Raw genomic sequence first — 12,910 nt, 5'->3', positions numbered from 1 at the left:
AACCACATTAGTTATTTAGCTCTTAATATAAACTACCTCATGTCTTTTTTTCCTCTTTCTTGTATATTTATCTTGTCTCCCAATGAAACTGCAGCTTATCAAAGGTCAAGGTGTTTGTCTTTTACATCTTTATGAGTGCCCAGGGTGTTCTGTACACAGTAATAATGCAATAAATGCATACTCATTCATATAAAATGTTATCTGAAGCACAAATTTCCCAATATCCTTCAACAGTAATGATGTTGCAACGTCTAAGACCATCTTCCTCTCCCCTCTCTTCCTTTGTAGGAATAATGCAAGGCTGAATCACACAAAGCAATGCCAACTAATTTTTCTAGATGTGTCTTCTATTGGCTTCTCTCCCTCAAATCACAAGCAAGGCTCCTTTGAAGCAAGCCCTGCCAGAGACACGATAATGATCAGGCTGTCATTCCAATAAGTATGTAGCCTTGGAACCCAGCGCTGGTTACTGGCACTTAACACGTTCACACCAGGCCCTGCTAAACCACACGAACTCCAGTCCAAGGAGCTTCTTCTCTATACAGGGCAGGCTGGCAGGCTGCTCATGCAAGGGGATGAATCAAGAACCCTGAAGGCAAGTGACAAACTGCCTCTTCTTGGCATAGAGTGTAGGCCAAGAGGGGTCCAAGTTGATTCCACAACACAGATAATGATCTAAAGCAAATGCACCAGACTCTTCTCTTGTAAAAGGAGCCATCGATAATGCATCAAGGTAGACTATGTTGAAATGGAAATATAAATGCCAGTTTCGTGCGTTTAGGTAATATGAGACCCTGATGCCATAAATATGACACACTTGTAGGCAAGTGTGCATCCGAAATCTGGCCTTTTTCCCAATACTTGAGTTATTTTTGCTTCATCTTGGGCTAGTACAGTATGTGGTATATTCTCACATGCCCAGTAACTGTTGTTGGATGAACAATTATGTCACTACAGTTAACAAGACTTAAATGGAATCCAAATCCTCATACTAGGAAAAAAGAATTATCAGCTTTAGAAAAGGCAAATGGTTGCTGGTGAATAAAATTAGAACTATACTCATACGTAATTGAGAACAAGATGATTATATTTGACATTCTCCCTTACTGCATACATCTGTTGTGTTATTAAGTTTCTCATGGGATGTTAGCAATGATGTCTTAATATGGGTTCATCACATCAGATTATCACATGAAGTGATAATCAGTTCAGTGGGTTAGAAATTAATAGACTAAAGGAGGAAATGTCTGTGTGGACCTGGTTCTCATCATTCCTTTTTCCCTGCATGACCTGCCAGTGGAAATCCTTTTTGGGTTCTATAAGGTGACTTGTGGATAGACAAGAAATAGGAAGAGAGGGCCACACCTCACAAGTAATTGCATCCACTGAGTTATAGGGTTTGCAAATCAGCATTAATGAATAGTAGGAAAACAATTTTTTAATTTCCTACAAAACTGATCCTTGATCTCAGCCCAAATTCTCCCTCTTTATAGGAGCCTTCCTCCACCATCTGTTCTAAATTCTCCTCCTCTACTCACTCTATACTTGCTCTTGGTTTACCCTGTTTATTATCTTCATATCACTTAGATTTTGAAGTAACTCTCTGTATTTTTTTTGTTTACATGCTTATTGTCTGCCATTCCAAGTCAGTTCCAAGTCAGCAGGAACATTTTCTGTCATATTTACCACATAGTAGGTGCTCAGTAAATACTTGCTAAAAAATTAATGAACAAATGAACATTTAATATTTTCAAATTGTCAAAGCTACCACATTACAATTTAAAAATGTGGTTTTTTTTTTTTTAAATTTCTAACATGTATGCCTGAGTATCTTTGAACATCAGGCCATCCCTGATTCCTTCTCTGAACACTGCCCCATTTCTTAGCCTCACTCCATCCCAAGCCCGCGATGGTGGGGGAGATAGGGATATGGAAGGTTTGGGGATAGCATAAGTCTCAAGAAAGGGATACAGAGTTGTCTTACACAATTATTATTTTTTCTATTTGGTAACAAAAAAAAGCAGAAGTTTGATGTGTTGTTTTGTAGACCACAGAAAACGAATGACTTCAGCTAAAATAATGGACTCTGTTGGGAGAAGCAGAAGTCTTTGTGTGTTTCTTCCAGGAATGCCCTTTGCAGTAGGTTGACTCAGCTGGGAAAGGAGCACTTTCAAGCTTTCCACCTTCCTCCTCTTTCTTTCAAGAAAAGACAGATGAAATGGTTCTAACTCTTAGAGATAATGTGAAGGATGGAAGCCCCGTAAAGATAACAAAGATGAGACACAGGTGTCTGGCTCACTGACAGCCTCATGGGGCCATCAGACCAGCCCTAGATTGCTACCTCTGCAAAATTTTTTTGAGAGAGAAAAATAAATTGTTTCTGCCACCATTATTTAGGGTTTTTTTTTCCCAATCCCAGTCAGCCAAATCTATCCTTATATATACACCATTAAAAGGACTACAACTAAGCAATCAAAATTCTCAATTGAGTCCAAACTGCCATGTTAACATTGCTCCTTCCAAATACCATACACTTTTTTACAAAGCTCTTAACATGCTTCCCTCATTTGTCATTTTAATCCTTAAAATATACTTCTTAAATCACTTGAGGTGGGTATGAGATGAGAAAATAAGACTACAGAGGTTAAGTCACTCATCCAAGGCTTCCAGCTGGTAAATTAGAGCACAAATCATCTGAATTTTAGCCAAGGGCTAAAGTAGAGTATGCTGCCAATTGCTGAAATTTGGGTCAAAGTTTCAAGAATACCTATATGTTTTTTAATGAGATTCATGATCTGGTTATAGATTTCCTCTTTGAGAATGAAGCACATAAAGCTTTAAATGTGTATGAGATGACATCAAAGTAGCTATGATTATCAAATTTTTAAAAATACTTTTATGAATCCTGAAAAATCTTCCACAGTGAAAATATATACAAAATAGATAGTACAGCCAAAGAACTATTTTTCTATTATAGTGATGAGCAGTAGATAAAAGTATTCGATTCAACAATATGGGCCAAATAACTCAAATGGTAGATACAGGATTATATATTTAGGCAAGGTCAGGGTTCTAACTGGATTCTGCCACTACTTGGTACCACAACCAAATTTTGGTACTCCATCACCAGCTATGGAGGCATGTGAAGATTTATCGAAAAGCTATCAAATAGATTGCCTCACAACTGACCCAATGGTTAGGGCAACCAGATTACATAATATTTATCAGTTTGAATCACCTAACAAATCAAGTTGCATTAATACATATTAATACTATAAAATACATTTATTAAAGAATTTTGAACATATAAAGAAGTTTGCCATGGAAAGTTACAGCTATTATGTAAGAAGAACCTCTCTTTATGGTACTTTGTTAACACGTTCACTATTGCATGGATCATACATTTAGCATACTGCATTAAGGGGATGATTTTTTAAAAACCTGGCTAGAGCTAGTTTTTGAAGATGAACGTATGTCCCTATGCTTTAGGTCTCTTACAGAAAAGAAATTCTACTTTTCTGACTAACTCATAGAGATTTTTGAACATCTTGGCCAGTAACTTCATTTTATGACTATGAATTTTGAGATAGGGTCATTATTTTTTCTGGAGATAAGATAAATAGTAGACAGAGATGATAGTCAATATCACACCAACACCAATACTTCTCATCAAAGACAACTTTTATGTTCAGAAATAAGAGATCCCTCTCTCATAACCTTTTATATTACCATTATATTAAGATTTTAGCCCATTTTAGAAACATCAACCTACTTAAGAAAAGGAGCATCCTTTAGAGTCCACCTAGTCTGATCAGTAGTGAGACTATAAATTTAAAGTGATTTTTTGGGCACAGCTCTTTCAGGTTATTTCCAGATTGAAGTACACTGCCTGAGTTTAGATAAACTTTGGATATACTCTGGGAAAATTAATTTCCTGACTGTTCTAAGATCTGGCTTTTTCCAACCTATAGTCCCTGTGCCTGAGATCTGTATTTTTTTATTAAAATGACACATTGAATATTTCTGGCCTACCTGCATTCTGTCCTACATCAACATGCTAATTCTTCTTTGTGTGATTTTGGTATTGTTTCATTTGGCTTTTTGGGAATCATATAATAGGGAATAACTAAAAAACTAACTTATTTTTGCCTATAATACATATTTTAATAATCTAGGCATTCAAGTAATATTTATCCATTGGATTTCAAGATATAAGACTGGGGACTCCTGGATGGCTCAGTTGGTTAATTGTATGACTTTGGCTCAGGTCTTGATCTCAGGGTCCTGGGATAGAGCCCTGTGTTGGGGTCCCTGTTCAGCAGGGAATCTGTTTTTCACCCTCTCCCTCTACCCCTCCCCTCTGCTCGTGCTCTGCCTTTATTTATTCAAATAAATAAAATCTTTAAAATAAAGGAAAAAGAAAGATAGAAGATTTGCTCTTATGTTTTGAAAGAACTGCCAAAGACTGCCAGCTAAGCCTCAACTGATCCTGGTCTCATTCCCACCTACTACTCACTCATGGCTTCGATTTAATATATTTCCATGTTTGTATCACATTCTCAAAGGTGGTTAATGTTTAAAATAGGAGGTAGAGGTTGCGTTTAAATGATTAAATTTGCTTCCAGGGGAAAAAGGAAATGAGTTTTGGTAGAAAAACATTCATCATTTACCGTCTTCATCCTTAAGGTACATTTTTTTTTTACACTATCAGTTTTGCAGAAACTACTTATATCAGTTAAGCCATGTAGGCTGCAAGTAAGAGAAAATTCAATCGGCAATAGCACCAAAAATAAGGTAATTTAGTATCTCACAAGACAGGAAGTCCAGAAGTGAGTAACTCCACAGTCAGTCTACTGAGCAAACCAATCCCATCATTAAGGACACGTGCTTTACATGATTTTAGTCGGCCATGTTCAGCTGTTGGCCTTTGTTGTCAGCACAGCAGCTACATAAAACAGCAGTCCAAAGGTATAAAGGGAGAGAGCCCTTTTCTTGGGTCTTTTTTTCCCGCCAGGAAAATCTCCCAGGCGTTCCGACAGACTACCCCTCATCACCTCACACATCCATAACAACTCACGAGGAAGATGATAGAATTACCCTGTTTTACTTGGAAGAATCAAGACTCATGGCTCATGAGTTGATGCTTCCAAGGAGCTTAGCCTTTCCTGAAGCACAAGACCCCCTAATACCTGAAATGATCAGTTATCTAGAAAAATCTGGGCTAATGACCTTTGGATAGGTGACCAACAGTTGCCAGACATCATTGTTTCAGGGATGGAATGATTTACCGCTCCATAGCCCCATCTCTTTAAGTTATTCTTTAATTATCTTTCTCTAATAAACATGCTAGGGCTCAGCTAGAAATTTTCTGTTTGCAAAATGATTGCCTTTACGATGATAATATCTTAAATATAAGACTTAAGAAGTTCAGGGCGCCTGGGTGGCTCAGTCGTTGAGCGTCTGCCTTCGGCTCAGGTCATGATCCCAGGGTCCTGGGATCGAGTCCCACATCGGGCTCCCTGCTCTGTGGGAAGCCTGCTTCTCCCTCTCCCGCTCTCCCTGCTTGTGTTCCTGCTCTCGCTATGTCTCTCTCTGTCAAATAAATAAATAAAATCTTTAAAAAAAAAAAAAAAAAGACTTAAGAAGTTCATTAGCTGCATTATCTGGAAATGTTTGGAATTTCTTATGTTAAATGATAAACTGAGGCACATGTAACATTTTAAGAGTTCATGTGAACAAAAACCTCTTTGAATCACGCAACGCCAAACCAGAAGCTCTCCACAGACAGGAGCTCAGGGAACGTTTATACAGAAGACGTGGAAGCAAAGCACGGAAATTACTCGATTGACTACAGCTTAAGCGGTTGTATTATTTGGGAAAATCTCACTGGCTGTTTTTAACTAGTTGTCCTCACCTTTTACTTTCTCAACCTCGAGGCAGACAGGCTTAGGTTTCGGTTTGCTAATGTGGGCTGCTGAGGCAGGAAAGCCACCTCGGTCTAATGACCTCCTTGTTTAATTACTTTTACACTTATATGTTAGGTTACTCAGTAAAGAATACAGTTAAAATGCAATAAAGAATTCAAGTATGATTCCTTAATTCAGATAGATGAAGTATTTCTCCTACTAAAGTAAAGGCTTTAAACCTTAAAATAGTCACATTGCTCTGAAAAACATTGTATTACCCTTAGATACACAAAATTCAATTCAAAGAAAAACTAGGACACAAATTATTATACAAACATTGGGAGAGCCTATGAAAGGTGTCCTAGTATTATTAGTAACTTCCTCATAAAGACATAATGACATGCCACATGCAGAATATTTCATGCACAGACACAGTCAGATTTTCATCCTTAAGAGGTCTTTGAAAACTGATTTTTATTAGGAAAATAAAGAATAGAACTTACTCAACGAAGTTGTTATGAAGTCAAATAAAATTGTATTTCTCTTGATAGGTATGTGGGTACATGTATGTGTGCGTATACATATATATATACAATATATAAATATATATGTGTGTATACATTTATGTATACACACATGTGCACATGTATACATAAGTGTACATATAAATATAGACATATAGAAAGATATACATTCATATATATGAATGTATATACACACACCCATACTCTGTTTATTTCCAAATATACACACTCATCGCAACTTAGAAAATGAAATTGTAAGTTTAATTAGATTGTACACTCAAAAATTATATACGTTCTTTTTTGCTTTTTAGTAGGCTCCCCTACTTAAAAATTAAATTTGCTTCCAGTGAAAACAGGAAACTGGAGTTTTGGTAGAAAAAATATTCATCATTTACCATCTTAATCCTTAAGGTACATTTTTTTACACTATTAGTTTTGCAGAAACTGCATAGAATTCACTGTGGAACCTAACACAGAGCCCAATGCAGGGCTTGAACTCACGGCTCTTAAATTAAGACTTGAGCTGAGATCAAGAGTCAGATGCTTAACCAACTGAGCCACACAGTTGCCCAAAGATTATACCTTTATATCTGATTATGATGACACAGATGATGATTATTTTGTGAGGATTTTGAAAAGACAAAGCATGCATAATATCCATTATGTTAACCACGTTTAAAAATTATCCCTTGATTTGAGACTTTGAGCAGTTTGCTTAATGTTTTTTGCTGCATCTGATTAGGCCTGGGTTGGAGAGAGGGGAGTTATCCCTTAGTTAACTCCTACAAGTGAAATGTATCATTTGAATCCTACAATCAAAGGAGAAAACATTCAGTTGTCTGAGACAGGCTGATGTGCCTCAGAGTGAAAGTAGAGACAGACTTTTGAGGCCCTTAAAAAGGGAAAGAAGTTCTGTCTGTTTTAGAGTTTAAAAAGTTATTTTTACCTTGTTCGCCATACAGAATTTCTTCTAGCATCACTAATTAAGCAACATTTTCAGTAGTCCTTATGCTTTAAGAACTATGAAAGGAAGAATGGTAATGGATTGAAAAGTCACCCCATGTAACTTTTAATAAGCGTGCTTCTGAAGTTTTAATTTTAGATTCTGTCCTAAATTGTAGAGATATGAAGGGAGGTTATGGGATAGTGAAGAGCACTTGAACTCTAGGAGGCTTGAGGGGGAAAACAAACCAATTTCTGTTTATATATTGAATCCCTAACAAAGAAGTAGGTATGTTTATAAGGGTTTTTTTTGCAAGTTTTTTTGGAAACCAGATTTCATTTTTCCACAAGAAGTTGCTGTAAATTACTGTAAATTCTTAGGTTAGCCCAATAGACCATAGCAATAATGCTTTTGTGAACGCTGACCACCAATTTGTTCAATTTTTGGTATGGGAAAATTTACACTGAGCTTTAACACTTGGGAATTCTCCCAGCATGGTGGACTGATACTATGATCTAGTCTAGCAACAGATAAAAGAGCAGAAATTGGCCTGCTTGTTAAAGTTGGTTGCTTCTTGGAGAGTGGTGGACAGTACAGTATCTGCTCCTGAAGTGGGTGGGACGGGTAATAAGTGTAGTTGCTAGGCGTGTGACCAGAGCACCATCCAATGCGGGTGCCCAGTTGCATTGTGGGCCAGTCCTATGGTAGAGATCCATTAATTTGCAATTAGCCATTGATTAAGTCATTCAACATTTCCTGAATGTCAACCACAGAGTAAACACAACGCCAGGCTCTGGGAAAACAGTGGTGACCAATGACAGACATGGTCTTTTCTGTCCTGTATGGATAAGCAAACAATCAAATAATCACATATAAATATAAAATTGCAGCTGGGATAAATGGCAAGAGAGATACATGTCCTTTGAATAACAGAAGAGGGGAATTTTAATCTGGTAAACTACGGATTTCCCTGATACATGACTTCTCTTACAGAGTATATCAGAGGTAATCAGTCCATGAGTGGAGTGGACTAAGCCAGTAGAAATGCCTGGACGAAGGCCAGTGGGGCAACGGATAATTGAAAGAGCAATGGATGTGAGATGATGCTCGGGAGGTAGGCAGCAGATGTGAGGGAGCCTTTATGGCATATGTTTACAAAAGGACCTATTGTGATCTTTAGCCTGAGAGTATTTGTGTGCATGTGCGTATATGTAAATATCAGCCTGAGCACACAGCGAAGAAAGGAATGGAAGGAGACGAAAGTTTGGAAGTTCTTGTGGTAACCAAGGTGAAAGGAGATGGTTTGGTCCAGAGAAGTGACTCTTGAACTTGAGTGAGCATCACAGTCACCCAGAGGGCTTATTAAAACACAGATTGCTGGGCCCTCGCCCCAGAGATTATGACTCAGTAGGTCCGGAATGGGACACAAAAATTTGCATTTCTAACTCATTGATGCTAAAGCTGCCGCTCTGAGGATCACACTTAAAAACAACTGTAAATATTGACTTCCACCACTGATCTAGGGTGGAATTTTCAATGCAGAAAAAAGTCTCATGAGTGAAATGATGAAAACGTCCTGGGATACTTAATTTGTATTTGAAATTCTGAGGAATAATAAAATCTAATATAACCTGACATTTCATGATTTCTGACAACACTGATCTTGTGATAAGTTTTCTTACAATAAGACTAAAGTGACTAACTGTGCCTTCTCATTCTAGTCAATATTTCAACATGGAAAAATATTTTACTAGAGTTAATTTGGAAATTTACCAAACCATAAAATATATTTTTAAAAATTAACATATTTGGGGTGCCTCAGTTGGTTAAGTGACTGACTACGGCTCAGGTCATGATCTCAGGGTGCTGGGATCGAGCCCCACGTTGGGTCAGGCTCCACGCTCAATGGGGAGTCTGCTTCTCCCTCTGCCCCTTCCCCACCGCTCATACTCTCAAATAAAATCTTTTAAAAAAAATGAACATATTTGAGTAAGACTTATGAAATACATACTAAGATTATCTGTGGTGAAGGACCCATTTTATTTTTTCATATCTAAGCTGCCAGGGACCAATGTGTGGTCCACATGCACATGACTAGGGAGTAGTTTGTACTACGTGGATTCACCACACAAGCTCAGCAATACCTACACTTGCCCAGACTCTGTTGAATGAGACAAGTCAAGTGGTCATATGATTGGATGTTGTTGTGATGTCAACTTTCTACAAAAGTTTCTAAATGTGTGCCTTTCCTTTCTGTAATCATGGACAGAATTATGTAATTGTGTACAAGTAACTCACTGTTCATGGCCTGGCACAAGATCACAGGTCACACTTTGAATAACACTACCTTATGGGAAGTATAAAAATATAATTTTTCTTGAAAATTACTAGTCAAATCTTCAAAATGGGCAAAGTTCTGCTGAATTTCATAAATCAGCTTCATGATTTGGCAAAACTAAAGTGATAACCACAAAATTAGAAATATGATAGATAATCCTAATTATGCTTCATTTTACTTGGCAGAACTTTCAAATGAAGAAAGGCAACAGGATTTCAATAATTAATTTACTTAAGAGTAACTTTGTTTTATCCTAGAAATCTTATAACCTTCAAAATTCTGAATAAAAATTGGTCTGCACTCTAGGGTTTAGATTTCAGCAAAATTCCTAGAGATTTCTTGACTATTCTTTCATAATTATTTTGTTCTATGTGTTTATTATTTGTGCTGCTACAAAAATGATTGAAAATAGCTGTCTAGTTAATTATGAACTCTATGATATTTTTTGGTGTTTAAAGTGTTGATTAAAGAACAAAATAAATAGTCCTGTCTAGGCAGGCTAGAAAGCTCACTGTGATGCACTTTTACCCTCTAATTCATTTGCTGTCAGAAATGTCTCATCATCATATCAATAGTAAGGCCCCACCAGTTTTATAAGCAAATTAAAATATTATCATTTTTCTGCATTCTTAGTACCATACCATTCATTTTTTATAGCAGAATTCTTGGATATCTTGGCATTATGTAAGAGGAAGAAAACAACATTTCTACTCTTCATAACCCACTATGATATGGGTACCAGCACTACATTCTGTTTTAATGTAATTTGCTAAATAGAATCATTTAGGCCTAGAATAAATCACTCAGTCAGTCTTAGAGATTCAGAAGATTTGTACTGATTCAGAAGATTGTACTACATTTCAGATTAAGCAGCAATTCACTCTCTGGTGTGATGGCAAGATATCCTAGTGGTTAAATATGCACTTTTTAGGGCTGCCTGGGTGGCTCAGTGGGTTAAGTGTCTGACTTTGGCTCAGGTCATGATCCCAGCCTGCTTCTCCCTCTGCCCCTCTCCCTGCTCCTGGTCTCTTTCTCTTTCTCTCTCTCTCAAATAAATAAATAAAATCTTTAAAAAAATATGCAAGTTCTAGGGCACCTGGGTGGCTCAGTCAGTTAAGTGTCTGCCTTCAGTTCAGGTCATGATCCGAGGGTCCTGGGATCAAGTGTCACATTGGGCTCCCTGCGTGGAGGGGAGCCTACTTGTCCCTCTACCTCTCCCCACTGCTTGTGCTCTATCTCTCATGCTCTCTCTCTCAAATAAATAAATAAAATCTTTAAGAAAAATACGCAAGTTCTAGGTTCTGTTTCTGAGAAGAAAAAAGCACTTTTTCTATTTCTCCCACTAATTACAACTAAAAACCCTGGACTTTATACATAAAGTAAACATCAAAAAACTCTACAAGAAGGAAAGAAGGCAGATTGGCCAGGGATCTGGGACTTAAGGAGTTATGTTATGATCTGGTGGTGAGTTCCCTGGATTTACTTTTGGCCTCATATATCCCACACTTGCAGTTAAATAAGCCGGCAACTTGGAAATATGACCAGGCACAGACAAAACCAACAAACCAACCAAAAATACATTTTAGATAAGAACTACTCTACTCCAGGCAAATACCACAGAAAAAAAACATGGCTTTATCCATACCAACACCAACAAAAGTTGAATGAGTTGCCTAGATGTCCCCCAGTGTCAGGCTATAATAAGGTGTCCAATATATGACCACTGGAATGATGTCAGAGAAGGCCAAGTGGAGAGATAGAACTTTCACCACTACCCAGTAGTAAAGAGGCCATCTCTCCCTCTCTAATATCAGTGGAGGCCTCACAGGAAGCAGTTACTCCTATATATCCTAGCACAAAAGGTAGAAGTGAAGGCCTAGTGAGAAGCCAAAAATCCCACTCTGACCCTCTAGTCACATGAAACTTTCCCTTCTCAGATGTCAATGGCAGCCAAATAGGAAGCTTGGACTTATACCCCCATTTGGTAGTAATAAGATGCCACTCCCCAACTTTACCTATTTTGGGGAAAGTCACAGAAAAACAGCTAAAATAAAATAGAAGGTTTAAATAAGATTCAGAATCTTATAGCATAGTACCTCAAATTTTCAGGTCTCAGTAGAAAGTCATTCATCATAACAAGAACCAGGAAGATCTCAAAACTGAATGCAAAGAGACAATTAATAGATAGCAGCACTGAAATGACAGAGATATTATAATTATCCGACAAAGATTATAAAGAGGCTATCATAAAAATGATTCTACAGGCAATTACAAACACATTTGAAACAAATAAAAAAATAGAAATGTCAAAAGAAATAGAAAATCTCGATCAAGAAATAGAAGGTATAATGGAATATTACTCAGCCATCAGAAAGAATGAATACCCAACATTTGCATCAACATGGAAGGAACTGGAGGAGATTATGCTAAGTGAAATAAGTCAAACAGAGAAAGAATTATCATATGGTTTCATTTATTTGTGGAACATAAGGAATAGCATCAAGGACATTAGGAGAAGGAAGGGGAAAATAAAGGGGGGGAAATCAGAGGGGGAGATGAAAACTAAAACTAACGATGTACTGTATGGTGACTAATGTAACATAATAAAAAAGATCATAATTTAAAAAAAGAATCAAAGAACACTCAAAAAAAAAAGAAAAGAAATAGAAGGTATAAAGGAGAACCAAATGGAAATTTCAAAGTAAAAAAATACAATAATTAAACATTTTAAAACTCAATAAATGGGTTCAACAGCAGAATGAAAGGGACAGAGGAAAGAATCAGTGAACTAAAAAATGGAACAACAAAAATTACCCAGATGGAAACAACAGAGAAAAGACAGACTTAAAAATTAATAGAGCCTCAGGGACCTGTGGAGCTATAACAAAATATCTAACATTCATGCCATTGGAACCCTTGAAATTAGGGGGGAAAAAAAGAGAGAACTGAAAAAATAATTGAGGAACACCAAATCAAAGCTGAAAACTTCCCAAATCTGGCAAAAAGACATAAATATACGGAATAAAGCTGAGTGAGCTGAAAACAGGGTAAATCCATAGAAATCCATGATGAAACATATCATAGTCAAACTTTGGAAGACTAAAGAACAAAAAAACAAAACAAAACAAAACAAAACTTTTTAAGGAATCAAGAGAGAAATAACACATTATACATAAAGGCAAAATATTTGAATGATAGC

The sequence above is a fragment of the Halichoerus grypus genome, chromosome 12, assembly GCF_964656455.1.
Source record: "Halichoerus grypus chromosome 12, mHalGry1.hap1.1, whole genome shotgun sequence".
Lineage (NCBI taxonomy): Eukaryota > Metazoa > Chordata > Mammalia > Carnivora > Phocidae > Halichoerus > Halichoerus grypus.
Note: the sequence above shows the minus strand (reverse complement) of the source record.